At 51.0% G+C, this 21438-nt stretch overlaps 1 protein-coding gene across 3 annotated transcripts in view; it reads right to left on the bottom strand.

The window, feature by feature from the left end:
• Positions 1–687: 687 nt before the first annotated feature.
• Positions 688–21438, bottom strand: part of CUNH16orf95 (chromosome unknown C16orf95 homolog) — a 198243-nt gene continuing 177492 nt past the window's right edge. The window contains exons 8-13 of one of the 3 annotated variants that reach the window (XR_010408255.1): positions 10336–10472; positions 9659–9771; positions 9216–9396; positions 7409–7518; positions 2076–2241; positions 688–940 (exon numbers count right to left, since the gene is read on the bottom strand). The gene's annotated coding sequence lies outside the window, so the exon portion shown is untranslated. The remainder of the gene's footprint in view (positions 941–2075; positions 2242–7408; positions 7519–9215; positions 9397–9658; positions 9772–10335; positions 10473–21438) is intronic. The other 2 variants (XR_010408256.1, XR_010408252.1) reach the window with 2 other exon arrangements.

Here is a 21438-nt window from a genome sequence, read left to right as displayed (position 1 = left end):
TTTGGAGAGCTGGCTTGGCAGAGCTTTGTCTTGCCACATGGACCTTGTTTTCCAACACGATGTCATGTCCTGACTTCTTGTACCTCGGGGAGACTGCAGCGGTGACAGTCTCATCATGTGGTCCATCTGCCACATGGGAGAGGGGGCTAACCCAAGGTGACCCCAGAGCTGAAGGGAGAATATGCTCTCGCATATAACAGCCCAAAAAGTGTGGGAGGAAGAAGGGAAATATTCACATAGTTACCCTGAGCTCTTCACTGCACTTAAGTGGGGTCTTGAAGAAAGGAGGGGACTTGCTAGTTGGAGAGGGAAACGGCACTGCAGGGGCAGGAACAGCATATGCAAAGGCCCTGGGGCACAAGACAGCATGGAGCCCTTGAGGAGCGGCAAGCTGTAAGCGTGGCTGACCCCTCGAGGGCATGTGTCAGGGCGCAGAGAGAGGATAGCAGAGGCTGGACCGTGGCTGTTGGTGTTTGGAACACAACACTGTCATTAATCCCGCTCACAAGAATGGCAACAGTTATTGGCTGCTAACTCTGTTCCGTTCGCCTGACGTGTATCACCTCAATCCCCACATTAGATGGGTCCTATTGTTATCCCCACTCCACAGGAGACAAAACCAAGGCCCAGAGAAACGAACGGACTTTCCCCAGGACAGCCATTTGGAAATGGCTGAGCTAGAACCCCAGGCTCCTTCTGCCTGGCCGCACAGCCCTGTTCTCAAGGGCCACATTAGACCACGAGAGCGGCTCGTTGCCCTGGTGACTACGTCACGTCAGCTTCCACCACAGGCAAGCTCATGTGACCTCTGGGGCGGCCAGCGGTGGCCCTGCTGACATCGGCCAGGCTGACTTACGTGTCTAGAGGTCCACGCCAGGCTCTGCGTGTCCCTTGTCCTTCCTCAGGCACTCATGCTGGCAGCAGAGGTCCCGGGGCACGGCTGGAAACAGGTAAATGTCTCTCTAAGCTTCCGCCTGCGTGACGTTTGCTAACATCCCACTGGCCAAAGCAAGTCAGATGGCAAAACCCAGACCCGGGGACAAGGACATCCACCCGCCTTCCAGGAGAAGAAGCTACAAGTCCTCAGCAAAGGGCTTGGACCCAGGCAGGGGTGCAGACCTCCGAGCATGTATGCCTTCCACCTGCTGCAGGGGAGGAAGGCCGGGGCGAGGGCCCAGGGGGTGCTGCAGCAGGAGAGGAGGGGCCTCATGGAGCCGGTTCCTCCCCGGGGTGTAGGAAGGGTGACCTGTCTGGGGCTACGGCACACGTCAGTGGGAGATATACAATCCTTGCCCAAACCTTCTGACTTCAGGACCCCTACCCCTTGGGACTGACACCTGGGTGGGTCACTAGATCCAACCAAGAAAAACAAAAACTTCGCTGAGTACTTAAAACAGAGCCAATTCAATACTGGAACGTTGCTGCGGAGCTGGAAAAGCTCAGAAGCCTATGAGTGGAGCCAGGGGTGAGCGGTGCAGGAAGCTGCTTGCACCCCAGGCTGGAGGATGGGAGGAGCTGGGGGCAGGGGGGGGCGAGGGCCTGTCCCTGCAAGCAGCAGCACTGCCGAATCCACTGCGGCTCCTCCCTCCTCCACCCTGCCGCCTCCCCCAGTGCCCCACGGTCAGATCAGCTAAAAGCAGGGATGCAGGAGCCTGTTCGGGGCAGCCTCTCAGCCCCTGAAGCACAGGGCGGGCAAGGAAGGGACGAGGGAAGGGCAGAGGGCAGAGGACTCCCAGAGAGCCAGCATCTGCCCCTCCCTGGAACAGGTAGCCCCCGTCTCCCGTGTGCTCTGGGGCAGCACCCCCCCAGTGGCCAGGATGTGCACACAAACCCCGGGTCTGATCTGGGAGGTCTAGGTGGAGCCTGAGACTCTGCATTTCTAACCAACCCCCAGGGGCTGCTGATACTGTTGGTCTATGGGCCACACTTCCCGTGGCAAGGCACCAGCAGGGGAGCGCCGCAAGGATGTGCAAACGCCTTCATGAAGGCCCTGAGCCCAGCGCTCCCTCCTTCTATGAGCCTCCGAGGCAGGAACAGCAGAGAAAACCAAAATCCAACAAGTTCAAGAGACTTACCCAGGATGCCCAGCTGGTAGGTGGCCAAGATGTGATGCCAGGCAACCCCTCTGCCCATTTTTTTCAGGGCTCCAGGGACTGGTCCAGAGACAGTTGTGATGTTTTCCTTTATCCAGCACATTCTATGGGCCCAGATTTTGCATTCACAATCTCAAATCCTCACAACCTGAAAAAGGAAGATTGCTAGCTCCATTTTACGTAGGAGGAAACTGAGGCTCAGAAAGTTTAAGGAATTCACCAAGGGTCAGCAGTGGGTGAGGGCAGAGCCCCATGTGAGCCCCAGTCTCCTGCTCGAAAACTTCTGCTCCAGGCATCCCACCTCCCTGCCTCTCAAATCCTCCTGCTCATGTATTCACTCAACAAATAACTGGTTTAACAGAGCACCCCGAGACCCTGGTTAAGGACGTGGGGTCTGTGATCCACTGGCCTGGATTCGGGGCCACAGTTCCCCCCACCCCTCCACAGCAGCTGTGCCACCTACAGAGTTCCACTCAACCTCCCTGGGACTCGGTTTCCTCAACTGTCAAGTGAGGACAACAGCATTCCCTACGCTGTCCACCTGCTGGGAGGCAGCCTGCAGTCACCCCGGGCAATACCTGGCATGCGGCCAAATCTGATTAACACCCACGCTTGTTGTAAATGTGCAACAATCCCAATGCTCAGATTCTAGGCAGGGGAGACAGTCAACTCGCAAACCAAAAAACAGGAATTTGCTAAATGACCGAGCGTCCAGTGTTAGGACTCCAAGAAGGTGGGGCGCTGGGGTCATCAGGGAGAGCAGCATGGCATTGTTGTCTGAGCCCCTGTCCAGGCGGGGTCTGTGGCCGCATCTGCTCATGCCGTGGGGCTGGGCGCTCCGGGGGGCTCCTGCTCTGTGGACGAGCGACAGCTCCCGTTGTGAATGTACTCCATCCCCATCACCAGCAAGCCCGGCCGCAGCCTGCAGGGACACCTGCGTGCCCAGACCCTCTCCAGGCGAGGGTCAGCATGGAATGTCGGGGCCCTGGTGCAGCTCCTGCTGGACACCTCCTGTTCAGAGGCAGCAACCGCAAGGCCACTGGGAAAGGCGGCCTCCAAGGCTCGTTGGTCCAAACCAAGCAGAGACGCTGGGCAAGAGCATTTCTGAGACACAGGCAGGGATCTGAGTTTCTGGCACGTGTCTGCACAAAGAAACCTCAGCCTTCTTGCTCCTGACATGCAGCTTAAACATGTTAGCTGAGCCCCGGATGGAATTCCCATGATTCCCCCTCTCCTTCTGAGAGCAGTCCCCGGGGGGGACGAGGAGGAGGTAAACGCATGATGTCCCGTGGGCTGTATTCCCCGAACAACGGCTCTCTCCACCGACAGCTGAAGACTGGATGCTAAGTGGGTCTTCTGGTTTGTTTGGATGTATTTTTCTCTTTTCTTTTACCTTTTAACTAAAACACAACACAAAATAAGAGCTCTGATTGCATTCAGCTGTTAGGAGGAAAGTATGCCTCCCACCTCTGCTGGCAGAGATCAAACGTGACTTTCTCAAAAAACAAAAAGTGGAAAGTTTACAAATTCGGGACTCAGGCCCTGCAACAGTGCACCATCTCTCCTACCCACCTGACGCGATTGCTGGCAAAGAGGCCCCGGCATTTCTGGAAGCCCACACGAAAGATGGTACCCAGCCCACTTTCTAGCCTTCCACCAAAATAAAACAGTAAAGAATCAAGTATAAAAAAAGTATTTAAAAAGTAAAAAGTAAAACAACAACAGCCCAGAAAAGAAGCAGCAATAATCTTTGTATCAACTGAGGTCCTATCAGCCTGGTTGGCAAATGGAAACAAAAATATTTTAGGCTGAAATTGGTCAAATAGTCTGGTTGAATTAATTTTCTAAATATATATATATATATATAGTCCCAAACAAGTTTATTCATATACATGAAGTCTGAAAGTGCTTTTCCTTGCTGGGTTGAAACCTGAAATATTTTCAGCTAAATGAGAAAATGTTCGCTGTTGAACAGCCTAGTAGAGCTGGTCACAAATGTGATTTCTGGAAATAAACAAGATCGTAAGAAGGTTGGCCAGAGCAGAAATGTAAGTCAACATTCGTAGCTGATGTCATTAAATTATCCCTTAAGCCAAAGTGCCAAGTGACACAAATTTTTTCATGTTAATTCTAATATGATCACCTCCCTGGGTCTGCACAAATCTGAAGGGATCTCTCTCCAGAATCACTAATTTTCTTTTCTTCAATGTGCACATATCAAATAGCTCTCTCTATTCTGTTAGCAGACCAAAGTATTTGGGATATACAAGTCCATATTTTCTCTGTATCAATTTACAAAGTTTCACTTGATACAAATGTGGCTCAATAAACGATGGTTATTTTTTATGGGTTAGTATCTTGCTCAAGAAAATTAGAACTAAGTTTCAGGAAGATTTATTTTCATTTTAACTATTGTTCGCTGGTCACTGCCACTCAATACTTAAGTGACTTTCTCCCCAAAGGGCAAAATCTTTAAAGCAGAACAGAATTCATCTAAACAGCTGGGTTTCTTGCACGATCATCGTATTAATACGGAGACTTGCGAGCGGTGAGTAACTTGCACAGTTTGTAAATACATACAAGTAAAAAAGCCAGCACGTCGTTTGATTAAATTTTTAAAGATCAGTACATGATTAATCACTACCAGACACGATAAAGGTGTTATACTATGCTACATGGACCTATTTCTATGTCCTTAAACAGTGTTTCACATTTGGAGTCAAATGAATTCCTTTACCATCTTTTTATTTTTCAAACACAAATGATAACGTCATTTTTAGGAACAAAAGATAAAGCTTCCTGTTGGTGTTGAGCTCCAGTTTGTTTCAAGTAGCGTCAATGTGCACACTATTTCTTTTCAAATTAAACAATGTGGCAAATTATTACCTAAAACAAATTAAGGAATCGTGGTGTCTGTCCCACGAAGAACCAATACACTGAAATCATCCAAATTTGTCCTCATTTTAATTTTAACATTACATAGGTTGAAAAATGTGCTCATCAGATTTGAGGATTCTCTTTAGCGAGAGATGGGGACAGAAAAATGTCTGTCTGTCCTTGAAATAAAGTGGGGACTTTACTCTCAGTGGCCACCACCCTGAGATCACTCGTGGAAGAGGAAGGTTGAGAAGCTCTAAGACTCTGCAAGCACCATTCCAGCAAGTGCTGACAGAATAAAACACAGGGTCCAGGGGGATATTCCCACATGTATTCCTCACATCAAACGGAAAAGCCTTTTTTGAGAAGGTGAGACTCGGGTGTATCAGTCACTGTACTTGCCTGGTTTTACTCGTCCGTTTGGACGCAAACTTCCTCGCAGGCACACTCTTCATGATTATCGAAAGGGTATCACTTTTTCCCCCTCAAACATAAACAGGCAATAGATCAGATCTTGAAATAGCTGCTAAGCTTCTTCCGTCTCTATCTTGAATGTTTCCAGGAACGATTTCTTTGAAGGCTGGCTGGGCAAAGTCTCGGACCGTTTCAGGAGGGCGACGCTTTTGCTAATAAGCATTGGCTTAAATTCTTCATATACTCTTTCACAGCTTGGCACGTTTCACGCGAGGCTCAAAAACTTTTTACTTGTTACGTTTATCGCTGACTGGACCCGCTCGGGGAGAGGTGAAGGGGGACCTGACGGGGGACCTGGCCGGATTTCGGATTTCGGGCAGAATCTCAGCCTCTGCCCCACCCCCACCCCAGGGACCACTCCAGAAGTAACATCGCCATCTACTGGGCAGCAGGGGAACCTGCATAAGAAGGCCAAGCTTTCTGTTCCAGCAATCCAAATGGGAAGCTTGCAAAAGATGTTTGAGTCGCAGAGCGCCACAGCTTCACGGAGGACGGGGACCGGAGACTCGAGGCAGGCGCACAGGAAAGTGGCAAAAGCAGACTTTCGGCACAGCTCTGCTGTGCGGCAATTCCAAAAACGCTCTAGCCCACCGCCCTACCCTGCAACCCCCGAACGGAGGAGGTGAAAGTGAGGGCATGGCTATGTTTTATTTCTAAGACTTTTAGATTAGTTATGAGTTTCTGGGGTGAAGGTTTATTTTCCCAGAGGTCAGCGCCCACCTTTTCCTCCCCACACTTCCCCGGGCTGGGGACACACACACACACACACACACACACACTAACACTCACACACACTCACACCCACCCTTGGGGTTCTTTAACCTGACATGGCTTCGTGAACACAAGAGCACAAAACTGGGATAACCCAAGTATTATTCTGAACCCTTTTTCTTGGGCACTTAAGCAAAACAACTATCATTTTGTAGTTTATGTAACTTTTCCTTATAAATACAATCACGATCAGATCATACATCTGTACGATGTCGATTTCTGGATTTTCTTATGCAAATAACCAGCTTGCTTTTCTCCTTCTCCCTGCTCCTAACTGATCACTGGATTTGCCTTGAAATTTGAGAATTAATTGCTTTCTCTTGGTAATTAAAGGCAGGGTATTCTTTTCACGAGAGAACTGCATTGTTGTACAATTGCCCACACTCATTAGAATAGTTTCACAGAAGGAAGTCAATTGTGGCCTAGAATGTTAACATTTGTTTTTTTACTATCCTCCCAACATTTGACAAAGATGTTCAGAAGATTTTCAAAAATAAACCACTTATGTTAAATTAAAAATACAATTAAATTTATGAAGTATCACAATGCACCCATTTTTAAAGAGAAACATTTTTACTGAACCTTATTTTTCTTTATTACACATCATAAAATTTTTTAAGTGTCCTAGGAGCCTAAAGTCAGGCTTGCTATTGCATTACAGTCAGAAATTACTTCATTTCATACATATATTCATTTCACATATATATATGTGTGTGTGTGTGTGCCTGTGGGTATAACCAAAGTATTTACATTTTGTAACTTAATTTCTTACTCAGTCGAGTTCGAAAGATCTGGACATTATAAAGGCAAACTCATTTTCTGCTGGAATGGAATGAGAAAATGAAAATTTAAAAATTCATTTTATTAGGTAAATTCAGGAGGGACTCACTGTTCACCCTGAAATAAACCAGCCTGCTTCTGTTGACTTTCTCCATCTCTCAGAGCCTTAAAATGAAAACTGGAGTCACTGCCGATGGTAAGCACACTCCCCCTCCCCTTCCCATCGATGTCTGTACACGCATGGTAGAGGGTCCTTTCCTAAAAGTCAGCATGGTGCTGCGGGTGGACCGAGGGGTTCATGGAGGAGCCCCACAGAAGGTTAACTGGCAGAGAAAGACACAGGAGGCAGGATGTACGGACGGACGGACAGACAGGGTCGGAGCGTCGCTGGAGGAAGACCGGGCAGTACTCACGATTTCCAGTGCCTGCTGCAGTCTCTCTCCCGGTCCCGGTTCCAAAAGGAAATGTGGCTCTTTCGTGCAGAACCAGAAACGAACATCCAGGAAGTTGGCAAAAGCACTAGCTAAACAATCAATAGAGGAAACACAACAAAATAAATTGCCAAATCTGGGGGTTTTTTTCCTCCAATAAAGGAAAAGAAAAAGAGTAAACAGGAGGGTGGCGGGAAAGGGCCTATTTTATTTTCCCCTGTGAGACGGAGCCGGGCCCCCGGTGGGCCTAAGTGTGGATCTGGGTACTTGTTCTCCTGCACCCACGTAAGGGAGAGGACCACCGGCTGACTCAGCGCTCGGGCTCGCTGCAGACCCCAAGACTCTGCTCAAGTTGTCCGAGTTCCTGCCGCAGATCTGAAATGAGTTTTCCTATGAAAATACACTTAAAACTCAGCGACCCCCACCCCTCACGACTGCCTTCAGTGACAGGAAATGTTAACCATTTTAAGCGCTTTTTATTTGCATTTGCTCAAGGCTGAAGGAGTGAGGAAGAAATGTCCTCTTAATGGTCGCTGGCGATGGGGATGGAGGGGTGAGCCGGGACGTGTGTTTCTGGACACGGGGCGAGCATCCTGGGTCCTGAGTGGGCCCCAGGCAGCAGTGACTTCGCCTTGAGTTCCCACAGAAGGAGGAGAGGGTTTGTTGCCGTGCTGCAGTGAGTCGTATTCCAAATTCCCCTGTGTTGTTGATAAATGAGAAGGCAGTGCCCTCCCACCCTCCAGCCGGGGAGGGTAAAGGAAAGGGCCCCTCTCGCAATGTTTGTGGTGCCGAGATGTGTTCATGTGAGTGTTTTCTCCCTGGGATCAAAAAGGCGGGGGGGAAGAGATTTTTTTTCCCCCAAATCAACTAAACACTACAGCTCAGAAACACAAGCAATGTGTACAACATTGTCCTTTGGAAATCCATCTTGAATTTTTTTTAAAGTCCCCTCTTTGATCAAAAGCCGACAGAGAATTACATTTTTCTCCATTCTGTTGCATTTAACATGGACTCACCCGGGGTGAGTTTAAACAAGCAGATGGCCCAAGCATGAATGCTCCTTTCAGTCTGAGCAGTCGAGGTGGGCTGGTCCGAGGGGGGCGGGGAACTGCAGTGCGGATTAATTACAGAGAAGGGGCAAAAGCTGCCGCATTTGGGGGGCAGTTAAGACAAGAAGAAACCCATGCTGAGAACCATGTATGCTACTTCTGCACGCTGGGCACAGGGTAACAGTCAGTCCTTCTGCAGGAAGGCAAACAGCCTGCTTCATTCAAGGGTGTCAAGTAGGGAAAACAAAACAAAACAAAAGCCCTTCAAAGTGTATTTCAGGAGATGAGCGAGTGCCCAGCGAGGGCCCAGTAACCGCCCCCCACCCCCACCCCAGGAAGTCCTGCACTGGAGCCCTGCTCTAGGTGCCTGGAGAGGCAACGGGAAACTGAGAAGGGCCAGTCCCGGGTGAGGCGCTTCAAGGGGTGGGCGTGAGCCAGGCCCACTCTCTCCAAGCCCCGTCAGAACAGCAGCTGTGGCCGCCCGTGTGTGGACTTTGAGCCACCAACTCACGGCCAATAGGAACCGGGATGCACACAGCTGGGGCGCACATGGACACTCCTGATGTCACTGCTGAGAGCCACGCCATCGTGTCTCCCCCGTGTCGAAGAGCAGAGGCGCTGGCTGATGCCTGTCTCTGTGTAGGTGCTCCCCCTGACCTCAGAGACCTTCCAGATGGCTCCCCCACAAGGGCACAGAGCACGCAGAAGAGGGACAGACTGCCTCACCACTGCCCACGTACCAGGTGTTATAAGAAGTCCCCAGATCCCAGCCAATTGTTTGGATGAGGTCTGTGAGCGGGCATCAGGGCCAGGTCGGGGTAAGATGGTCCAAGACAGCTTTTCCACTTTCCCTTGTACTGCAGGCATGACAAGCATCACCTCCCCTCTGTGCTCCCTCTCCTCTGGGCTCAAGGTGGGCGGCTGGGAAGAAGGGAAGAAAGTTACAGGGCATACGGAGTAATTTATTAGCCATCGAGCATGCCCTCGAGAGTGCAGTTAAAGGCCATGCGTTTACTGGAAGCTCGAACCAGAGAAGAGGAGCTGGGACACTGCAGACGCCGACAAGGCTGGGCTGCTGTGAGTGCGTTCTGGGGCCTCTGGCCCAAGGACCCCACAACCCAGGGCCGCCCCACCCTGGCGCCTCTCACGGCTGTGTCTCCATTCCCCAGGCTGCTGAGCTGACCTGTGTCCCCGAGCTCGTGTGCTCAGATTCCAGCTCTCCCAGCACATCGGGACTGACGCGGCCCCAGGCCCGGATCCGGCAGAGTCCTGACAAGCTGGTGAAGGCATGAGAGTCTGCAGGGGGAGAAAGACGAAGAACGTTCTAGAAGGGGACAGAGTCCAGACCCTGGGCCAGAACGCAAGCAGCACCCACTTCCTCTCCTACTGGTCTTTCTCTGAAACACAGACAATAAACCAGGGGCAGGAGGACCGCATGTGTAAAAACAGCGTGGAGATTGCACACGTGGGCACAAACACACCCCTTCTATTTGTCACCCATTTACTTAAGTCCCAGACTATTTCTTCTTACTAAAGCCTTCTTTTTTTACACAATTTTATCCCCTACTCTCACGAGCTTCCCTCCTTAATGCAAATGAAGGTATTTCCCACAGCCCTGGTGCTGGAATGTTCTAAAACGCTAACATCGACACATTTCTACTTCATTTTATTACAGAACGTTATTTTATGGCACAGAGTGTGTGGTGTGTGTGAAGAGTAGGCAAAGGAGGGGTTCCCCTGCAGAGGGGAGCTGCCCGCAGTGCCGCTGCCTCATATAAATCCCAAAAAGTGACAGTCAAGCTGGCAGGAGAATTTGGGAAACCAACAGACAAAATACACAGTGCAGCCCGTGGGCCTCACCTTTACAAGGCAGAGAGAGCTTCTGGAATGGGCGGGCCGGGACCTCCGGGGCTGCTCATTAGGCAGTTGATGAATTGGACAGGGGGCCCACTGCCCTCCTGGGGCAGCGAAACGCTCGAAAACCGAGTTTTATTAACCTAATAAAATGAAAAGAAAAAAAAAAGTCAGGGAAATTTCAGCTGGAAGAATAAATGCAGGAAGCATAGTAAGTTAACCTACTTTTAATATATTTGGAACGATTCTGGCGGACAAAAAGCCATTCCCACAAAGACCCCGCGTTCCTGATGCTGGATTTCAATGGACTGGCCCCCAGCGAACCACAGTGGTCTAGAGACGCCCAGCGATGCCCTGTCTTCACGTTCTTAGGAATGAATTATAAATTGGTCCTTTTTCATCTTATCTGACGCCAAAGCCAGGGCGTGCTAGCAGGAAAAATTGCAAAGGGAGGTCTTTGAGGCAAAGCGGGCTTCTTGAAAATAAAGCAGACGCTCCCCGACCCTGGCTGGGACAGGAATGTCATCAGCACCCAGGAATCTGAGCGCGCCCACCTTGTGGAGCAGAAACATGAGAATTAGAGCAAATAAGTCCAGAACATGCAGACATGACAAGGTGTCCGTTCTTCACAAATACCTTCAGGGAGCCTCGACTTTAGAAGTGGGAGCTGGGAGGGTCTAGCTTAGGAAGAGGCCAGCGCCAGGCGAGGCTCCCCACCTCCCCCGGATGACACGTGCGAAGCAGCAAGTGGCCAGGTCAGTCGGCCACTGCCATGCAGACCTGAGAATATGCCTTGTCTGGCCGGGGCACCTGACCTGGCCCCCCACTCACTCCACCTGAACCTCCAGAAGGAAAGAGAGCTTTCTTATCTCTGGATCCCAGAGGCAAAGGCTGCTAGTGGTTCTGGCTCAGGCAGTGCCGGCCCATGGGAGGGAGGACATGTCAGCCCCAGACCTGTCAGCAAGAACACGCCACGGAGGTAAAGCTGCCTCCTGCCAGACCCCCGATTAGGTGCACACCAGCTCAGGGCTGGCCTCGTGGGGCAACGTGTGCACAGAATCACCCCAAAATACCCTCCTAAATCCAGAAGGGAGGTGTAGCCCTACTCAGCGGGCAACTCACACTCCCCATGGCCATGCCGTTCTGTTTTAATATAAAATATGTGTACGCGCTAACATTACATATGCATACGCACACCCATGTTACCCTCACTCCTCCCGGAGCCACGTTCCAGCCCCTGGTGGCTCTCCCGTTCCTTGGGAATCTACGAAGCTCTGAAAGTGAGGACAGCTCTGTTCCCTTAAAAGTTGCTTTCACATTTCCTCCCCGTAGGGGATTCTGGGGGCAGTTAGACCGTCCTGTGTGATCCTGTGATGGTTCGTACGTGACGTCGCACATTCGACAAGATGTGCAGAACGTCCCCCACCACAGTGACCCTCATGGGAACTATGGGCTTTACCCGACCACGATGTGTCCATGTGGTACCAAGCGCGCTGCGAGGATGCACGATGTCGTGACCCCGAAAACTGAGGTGGGGGCAGGACGGAGATGGGGACTGGGCTTGCCACTGGATTTTTCTGTAGACCTAAAACCACTCTAAAACCTGCAGTCCACTAAGAAAAGAACCTCCTTGTTGAAGTGACAGAAGGAATTTCCCTTCGCCTGCTCTCTTCCCGTTTGGTATTTCCTGGGACAGGATTTTCAGAAAGTAGAAAAGTTCAGAACAAAACAAAACAATCCCACCAATGCACAGCTATTTCGGCTGCCCGCTCGGGGCCCTTCTGGGCGGGGTCCAGTCCCCAGGACGTTTTCCCAGGCAGGTTTCAGCAGACCAGGGAACAGCCAGGCTAACTTCAACGGTGTCCCATTTATCTTTTATTTTTACACTAACATCCATTGTGCTGAGTGTACTGACAGGATCACTATAAATAAACCAAAATCCTGCTTTCCATTTGCAGTTGGTTAGATCCAATTTACAACCAAATGTCGGCCTGTCGACCGGGATTACCAGAAGGACTCTGCCCCTGCCCGCAGAGGCGAGAGCGCAGGCTGTGCCCCCTGCAAGTCCACAAACCTGGCACAGATCAGGGAGGAGGAAACCACCTTGGGGCGTAGACTCCAAGGGGACAGCTGGCCTGGGGGGCCTCCTGCCTCAACAGGGCCTCCCTGCCAACCCTTGCTGAAAAGACGGGCCCGCTGCCGGGCGAGACGGACAGACACAGAGAGGGAGAGAGACAGAGGAATACGGAGAGGGGCTGGCCGTGCACCTGGTGTGCTCGCGGGAGCTGCTACGTGCAGCCTTGGCCACTGGGAACGTGGACGCAGCACCCCCCCACCCCCACCAGCTGGCCCCTGCGGTGGTGGCTCCTCCTGCAGCAGCCGTGGGGACGCCACCAGGTGGCGACGGGACAAACTCAGGTTCTGCGCAGGAGCTTTTTATGGGGGTGGCCCCAGGATCTCAAATACCAAGCACAGAGGGGGACACCACGAGTCTGTCCTGGCCGCCAGTTTCGGGTCTGCGTGGTCCCACCACGCCATCTGAACTCCAGCATGGGGAACACATCCCATATCTGACACCCCACAGAAGGGGGCTCAGATGACCCAGCAATGTGAATCGGAGCCTATCTCCTGCCCCTGCTAGCTCGGACAGGGGCAGCGTTTCCAAACATCTGGCCCCGTCCCCCACCCTTAAAATTATACCTATTCCATGGGACTAGGAGGGCAGAGGTGTAGAGGACATCTAACAGAAGAGACATGCTCCCCCAAAAAGAGCCTCGTGAATATTCACTCTTCAGACAAGACAGGCAGGACAAAGCCATGTCCGGGCACCCCGTCCCTCCCTCCCCACCCTTCCTCAGAGTGATTTTCTAGACTGAGCCACAGACATCTTTATGGTACTTCTTAACTGACGGTTGGCACTGAAAAGGAAACTTCAGCTGGTACTGACCATAAACAAGTAGTCGTTGTCAGAGCCGATGTTTAGGGGGGCTTCCCCGGGCCCCGGCCCCTTCCACGGATCAGAAGGCTGAGTGCACTGCTAGGAAGTGCACACAGGCCGGCCCGTCTCTACCTGCCTCCTGTAAACGGCCACCTCGGGGCTGCCTCCTGCTAAGGAACCCCAGAGCCGAGACAGCACGCTTCTTCACCAGAACTGGGCTGGGAACAGGAAGGCCAAGGGGAGGTACTGGACCCGGAGGTGAGGGATAAGTAAGCTCAACGGCCCCGAACCCCGTGAGGCTGCTCTCCCGCGTGAGCGCCAGGTGCAGGGACACACCAGCCCAGAGGACAGACGGCCTTGGGAGACGTCTCCCAGAGCCGCCCTCTCGCACGGAGCCTCGAGGAGAGAGCGGCCCCAGAACCACAGAGCAGCGGGGTCAGCTCACAGACCTCGAGTCAGAACGCTTGTGCTCTTCTGCTTGCTGGGGTGCTGCTGCTTGGCCTGGAGGAGCTTCAGCCTTCCTGTCCGCAAACGGGATCATAACTAACACCTGGGCTCCGGGGCTTGTGTGACTCCGAGCAGAGAGGAGCCACCCGGCCAAGGCCATGCCCTCAGCAACAAGCACAGCTCCCGCCCTGGGCTCTCGAGATGCCCTCCCCGGCCTGGCCCTGCCCCAGGACCCCAAAGGGCTTTCATCCTGACAGCACAGCACACGGTCTCTTCAGTGGGAAAATGAGTATAAGGAAACATGTGCAGAACTGTGTAAAATAGCCAGATGCTGACCCAGAGCCTAGAAAGAAATACACCAAAACGTCCAAGCTTGCCTGGGTGATGCTGTTTTGGTGGTAAGATTACTGATAACTCTTTTCCCTTCTCCAATGTTCAGTGTTCTTACTACTTCCGTAAGAAAGAGGCAAAATTGCAAAGGGCAAGGAAATATAAATCGGAGGTGAATAGATGTTTTTTGCTCCTGACCCACACTCATCTCCCAAGTTCTTGGTGACGAAAGGTCCCACAGTCACGTAAGCCTTGCTGGGGCCCGAGCCTGGCCCCTCTGGAAGGGCCCCCTCTGTCCCTGCAGCCCTTCCTCTGCCGCGCCCAGGACAGGAGCTTCTAGGTTTGCAGGGAGCCTGCGAGGCCTGCTGGGCGACTCCCCGGCTTACCCTGGCTGTGGCGCCTATGAACTCTCCACCACAGCTAGGACCCCGTCCACCGTGCCCTGCCATTGGAACATCCCTGTGGCACCTATGAACTCTCCACCACAGCCAGGACCCCGTCCACCGTGCCCCGCCGTTGGAACATCCCTGTTTTTCCACACCTTCTCTTTCGCCATTACCAAGGGCGAGGCAATTGGTATGCTTGCACACAAAGTAGCCTCGCTTTGCAGATCAGCACACAGGGAAGGATAAAATCCAAACTCCACGCCACTCTTCAGCTCAGGCTGCAGCCAGAGCCGGGTGGGCCTGGGGTTCTCTGTGGTTTTGCTTTGTCTTGCGTGTCTTGGGTTGTGAGGATGAAAAGCAGCGACGCTGGCAGGCGGTGCAGCAGGCCCGGCCTCCTCGCCTTCGGTCCCTCTCCACGCAGGTCAAGACTAAAAATAGCTACCACCCCAAACAAACAAAAAGCACAACAAACAACATTCCAGCATGGAAAGGGAAGTCGCAGATGGAGAACCCCAGGTCCAGAAATCCATGATGTGGCGTAGAGGGGCTCGTGTCCAAGCTGCAGAGCGCAACGGAAGACCCCAGCTGCCGGAGGAGCCAGGACTGCGCCCCTCCACGGCCATCCACCTGCACCGTCACGGAAGGCCCGGGACAGGGCTGGCCCTCCCAGGTAGGTGCGAGCCGACCAGAGGAGACGCCAGGCCCTGGCTGTCAGAACAGAGGCGCGGGACCGGCACAGAATCGAATTTTCTTCTTGCCCAGTGAACCCTTCCCCCCCAGATTATCAACCAAGTAATTGTGATCGACAATAAAGAACTTTTCCCTACCTGAACTTGGGTTATTCTCCTTTCTTCTTATAGGGGTATTTCTCTGCCTCTCCCCCAACTTGGAATATTTTCGTTTGCTCCCCACTCCCCTTGTTGGCCGAGAATCCGCGCACGCTCTACCCTGGCCATTCCAACCCACCTGCAGGCTGAGGGCTTCTTGTTTTCAGAACTCCTCAGCACCCTGCCGACTGACTCCCTGACCAGCGGCACCTGTGGGCCGCCCCAGTCCTACCAAAGGGGCCGACCTCCAGGACCTTGGATGTGCCCCGATCCACCCCGTGGCCCCTGCTGACAGAGACTCCAGCAGTTTCCAGCTGGGCCCTGCACATCCTGTACTAAATGCCCTTCTCCAGTGTCGGAACCCCCTGGTGCTTCCCATTTGTGGGAGTTAGAACACTCCGGGTCAGATTGCAGGGTCACATTTTATGTGGGCTTCAGATTTCCAAATCAATGGCTAGATGTTTTTCCCTCCCCAACCTGCAGCCACTTTCACAACCATAGCAACAGACAAGGGGCCGCTCCCCACCTCCCACCGCTCCCCCACCATTAGCCCAAGGGGCTGCCCATCGTTTCTATTTTCATCCGTCTGAACCAGCCCCGTATCTTTGTCACGTCTGAGTCCAAAGGAAGCACACGATGCCCCCTTGAATTAGCTCTGGCTCCAATTTCCTTCCCAGCTACATGTGGAGGGTCCCAGTAGCCCCAAAGGGCTCCTGGAAAAGGCAGTCCATTAGCCGGGCCCAGGTTTATCTGGTCTCCCCACATCTCATTCCACGAGGACTGAAGCGGCCAGAGCGCTCTTCGGAGGACGCTTCTGATCCAGCCCTGTCGTCCGCCTCCAAATCCCAACAGAGGAAGTCAGAAGAAGTAGGGCTGCAGATGTGGCTGGAAAGGAACTCGGGCAGAGAGCACTCACCCCTATACTAACCATTTTGTGCACTACCGTGTCAAGGCCCCCAGAAACACGGCTGCAGGCAACCGAGTTAGGTTTATTGGCTCACTGAGCAGGTACAGTACACCATGAGTAACCACGTGCAAGTCAGATCCGAGTCCGGGAAGGACACTTGTGGGGTTGCACGTGGTGAGCCGGTAGCAGGACGGCCTGGGCAGGGGCGGGTCAGAATCTGTAAGCTGCGTGTGTGGCTGGAAGAGCCAGGGGATCGGATTTGCATTTGGTGGAAGAAGGCCAGGTTATAGATATATTTAACTGATGAGTAGCTATTCTGTTTCCATTTCACTGTGAAACAAACCCTCCCAACATTAGTGATTTAAATCGATGATAATCATTTTGCACATGAATCTGCAATTTGGGGCCGCTCGCCTCCACTGTATCAGGTGTGGGGCCTGGGAGGCTGGGGCCTGGGGCTGCCGGTCACGACACCACACGTGTGCCTCTCCACACCCGCACGGGCGGATTCTGGGGACATGTGTCCCAGAAACAGTGAAAATGGCATCACCTCATCTCGTCTACAATCTGAAGACGTGAAGCATCATTTCTGCCACATTCTTTCCACTGAGCCTCTCACAAGGACCAGCCCATGTTCAAAGGGAGGAAAACAAGATCTTGCCTTTTGTTCTGAAGCCAGCACAGCGGAAAAGTGGGAAGGAAGGATGCGGAACACCGTGATTCGATTTGCCTTTTGAAAAGATGCCTGGGTGGCCGTGTGCAGGCTGCGCGGGAGGGAGAGAGGGACGCAAGCAGGGAGGCCAAGGAGGCAGCTGGGGCCACAGCCGAAGGTGCAGATGCGGTGCTCTGGCCTGGGGCTGGAACCCGAGGGGCAGAGGGACGAGAGTTTTCAGAGCCGAGAGTGAAGAATAATCCCTAGGTTTCTGGTTGACTTTGCAATTGCTCTGCCCTCACCTCCTCCTCCTGGCCCTTTGCATGCTCCATCCTGTCATCCAAGTACCTGCTCAGTGTCACCTCTAGAAGGCTTCCCTGATGCCTCGGGCTGACCCCCTGACCCCACCCATGAGTCTCTCCTCACCCAGGCTCCTTGTTTATGGTATGTCCCCTTTCCTGAAATTATGTGCTATTTGTTTCTTTGCTTGCTTAATGTCTGTCGCCTCCACTGGAGCATGAACCCCATCCTGACAACCGGAACCTTGTCCATTGTTCATCATATCTCCAGTCTCTTACACAAAGTAAGTGCTCAATAAACATTTTTCAAAGTCAGTGAATGATGGCAGTGGTGATGGTGGGAATGCCATCTTCTGAGACAGATAATCCTCTGAGAAGATCCACTTAAGGGAAGGAATGGTGACCCTTTTGTGGAGAGGTTGAGATGTGAGTTGCCTTTGAGATGCCCACAGGAGTTCAGAATACGGACTGAAGCTCAGAGGAGAGATCCAGGATGGGTATAATGTTGTAGTCTTCTGGCTAAAGGAAACAACAAAAATGTGGGTACAAATGGGTTTGCTTAGGGAGAAAGTGTTAAGCATGAAATAAAGCGGGCCTAGAAATGACTTTTGAGGAATCCAAACATCTCATGGTCAAATAGAGGAGAAACGAGCATGCAAGGTGAACAAAGCAAATGCCTCCAGAGAGCAGGAGTAAGACCAGAGGAGTGCATGTCACGAGAGCCAAGAGAGGCAGTGTTCAGGAAGGATGCGGTGGCCACATGGCAAAAGGCCGCCCGTGGTCTGAAGGCAGGTGTGAAAATTGTCTTTTTGGATATAGTGATGTTGAGGTCACTGGTGACTTCGGCAAAGCTGCCTGAGTGGGACAGTAGACGTGAAAGCCAGGTTGCAATTCACTGAGGAGTCGAGAGAAGCTTAGCGGATGGAAACAGCAGGTGTAGACAACACTCCTGAGAGACATAGGGTGAAAGGAGAGAAGATGAATCAGATGGTAGTTGGAGGATGGTGTGGGGTTGATGTTTGTTTTTTCTTAATGTGAGAATTGGTCATGCCTATACACCTTGAAAAAAATAGTTGTTACCTGGAATTTACAATATAGATCTTTATGTGACCACAGTCCACCTTCAAATAATGTATGTGGACTCACAGGTAGTTTAAGGTTCTTAAAAGACTATAATTCCAATTGCACCCTCACATTGCTTTTGCTCTTGTTATACTTCTCACTCTCACATATGATATGAACACACTGTACATCATGACTATCTTTGCTTTAGACAAAGCAGATATCTTTAGAGCAGTTGGATGTAGGAAAAAATAAACTTTGTATTTATCTTTGTCTTGCCATGCCCAGCACTTTCCATTTCTTTATGTGGATCCAAGATTCTGACCAGTTTCATATACCTTCTGCCTCAAGAATTTCTTCTACCATTTCTTGCAGTGCAAGTCTGCTGGTAATAAATTCTGTAATTTTTTGCTTATCTGAAAAAAATCTTTACTTGTCCTTCATTTTTTAAAGACATTTTTCATACTCTGGTTTCTCTTCAGATCGTATAAGTCTTTCACCTTTTAAAGACATTTTTCCCTGGTAATGGAATTCTGGGTTAATCTTTTCTCCCCCCCTTTTTAGTACTTTAAAGATGTGACTCCATTGTCTTCTGGCTTGCATAGTTTCTGCAGACAAGTCTGCTGTTATTCTCATCCCTGGTCTTCTGTATATAGTATGTCCTCTTTCTCTGCCTACCTTTAAGATTTTCTCTTTATCTTCAGTTCTCACCTTTCTATGTCCTAATGAAAGCCAGAATGGGCTGATCATGCTTTAAAAGATGATAGGGGTCTAGTTAAGAGGATACAAGAGAAAGAAACCTTGATCATTAAGGTTTCTGAGAAGATGAGATGCAAAGTCAGGTGGAAGGATGGGTGTTAGATATGAGAACAGATCATTCTTCATTGCAACAGAAACAAACAGCAATGGAATGAGTAGTGGCATATGTAAAATGGTCTCTGTATTAGTCAGGCTTTTCTGGGACACTCAGTATAACAGCTCCAAAATCTCAGCGGCTTATACCAGTAGATATTTATTTCTCATTTGTGAGCCTGTGGCTTGGCGAAGCTCAGTCAGGCTCAGTTTTGAGTCTGCTCCACATGTCCCTGATTCCAAGGAGCAACAGATACCTGGCCTGTGCTTCTTGTGCAGATGGCAGGAGCAAAAAGGTGGAGCAAGATTTCCCAGTGACTCTCAAAGCCTCTTCTTGGACTTGTGCCATCATTTCTGCCCACATTCCTTTAGTCAAAGCAGGTCCCTTGGCCACGTTCAAAGCCCCTGGACAGGGAGGTGTGTTCCATCTGGGGGCTGGGGAGTGGGACATGAGCATCCGTGTCACAACAATACAAACTACCAGAACATCTTTGGGAGGACAAGTTAAGGAGCTTCGAGTTCTTCTATGAAGTAGGGGACAAATCCAACTCCTGCAAATGAAGGAAGGGGGGGAGGTTGAGTTTTGGGGAAAGTGGAGAAGGGTTGAAAGAATGTGGAAATACGTATATCCTGTGAAGCAACAGGCCTCAGGAATGTTACTATAGGTTTGCTCTTCGGTGTACTCTTCAGCAATAGAGACACTTACCATGCAGGGTACTGCTGGCACCATAACTCTGGCTCCCACTCAGGCTCAAACTTCCTTTCCCCTAGATTGGGCTGCTCTGGAGCAACATCACCTTGTCTCCCCTGGGGGGAGAAGTGGAGGAGTTGGTGAGAACACACTTTCCCCACACTCTCCCTGTTTGGTTTTAGAAATAGGAAGACTCCATGAAACTGTGTTTTCACAGTTCGTTTTGGAGTAGAAAACACCCACCCTATCCAATCACCAAGGTAATTTTTTTTTTCCTGTGTTATAACAGAGAGGAACTTGGCCAGGTTACACTCCACTCCAGGTGAGTGGAAGCTGGAAAATCCAAGCAGCTGACAATTCTGTCCAGAGTTGCTTCTGACTGGCCCCAATCTGAGTTTTGCTAGAATGTTCCAGAGGTCATTTCATCATTGCTGGATGCACTCTGGTGCTTACTCAGTCCTCTTCCTTTAAGTGTTTAGGTGCCATGGTATCCAAGAGAAATTCAATGCCAGGGTTCAATTCACCCCACTTAAATTGTTAAAACTCCTGTTTCTGGCTGCAGTAGAGCTCTTCAAGCCATCCCCTTTGACCCAGGAGGTATTCCATGCCAGCAACTGCCCTGCCCAGCATCTGAAGGCTGGCCAAGGGGCCATCTCAAAACTCACCTCTCCTGCTGATCATGACTATACTATTTCCCCGGTCTACTGCCCTGCTAGGGTGAGGAAACAGAGTTACCAACACTCCCTAAATGTCACATTTAGTTGATCAGAGGATAAGTCAGTCACAGGGTGTGCCATGCCACAATCCTGAGGCAACCATGTCTTAACAGGCAGCCCTCCTAGCCATGACTCACTGGCTACCCATAACTCACATAACTAACCCTCTGAAAGCCTGGGGTTCAGATGGGGTGACAATCTGCACGTGGGATGCACTGAAGCAAGGAGCCTTTCGCCACTGCCATGCATGCACCCAACTGGTCCTCCAACAAGTTAAAGCAGCATGGCAGCCCCTCCTCCAGGCTCGGGGACCAAGCTGGACTGTATAAGAATGAACAGCCGATGTGTGTGTGGAAACCAGGAAGCACCGGGTGTTGCTGCTAAATAACCGGGGTGGACGGCTCGTTAGGGCAAAAGACTGCCATTTAACAGAGTCTGTGAAACCGGCTTTCCTGGTCTGGATGCTGATGTCTAATCCTTACGACTCTCTGAAGTGAGGGTATATCCATTTCCATTTTGCAGAGGAAGAAACAGAGGCTCAGTTATGGGACTCATTCCAAGTTTCACAGCTACTAGCAAGTGACAGCTGGGATTCAAACCCAAATAGCTTCAGGATCATGACTGCTCCCATCCAAAATGCTGATGAGTAGTAAATTACAAGCACCACATGTGACCAGTGTGGATTCTAAAAACATGAGATTTAGGGGGGAAATGGACTTAAGACGTTTCTGAGTTTCACAAAACTAATTCCACTCTCACAAGGTAACTCTCTTTCCCAAACTTCTCAGCATGACTTTTTTCATCAAGCTCTCATCTCTTAGGGATAGGTTACAGATTAGGTGTGAACTGGTATAACACAGCTGTGTGGCAATTTAGCAATGTGTATCATGAGCCTCAAAAAAGATTCATACCAATTGGTCGGGGTGACTTTATAAGTTATTCCCCAAATGAGGACATTTGAGAGCAAAACGGGTGCTGTGACTACTATTGCTCACTGGGTCA

The sequence above is a fragment of the Mirounga angustirostris genome, unplaced genomic scaffold, assembly GCF_029215605.1.
Source record: "Mirounga angustirostris isolate CCGP_5_RB_7025 unplaced genomic scaffold, mMirAng1.0.hap1 SCAF_16, whole genome shotgun sequence".
Lineage (NCBI taxonomy): Eukaryota > Metazoa > Chordata > Mammalia > Carnivora > Phocidae > Mirounga > Mirounga angustirostris.
This window is presented reverse-complemented; position numbering and strand designations above follow the sequence as displayed.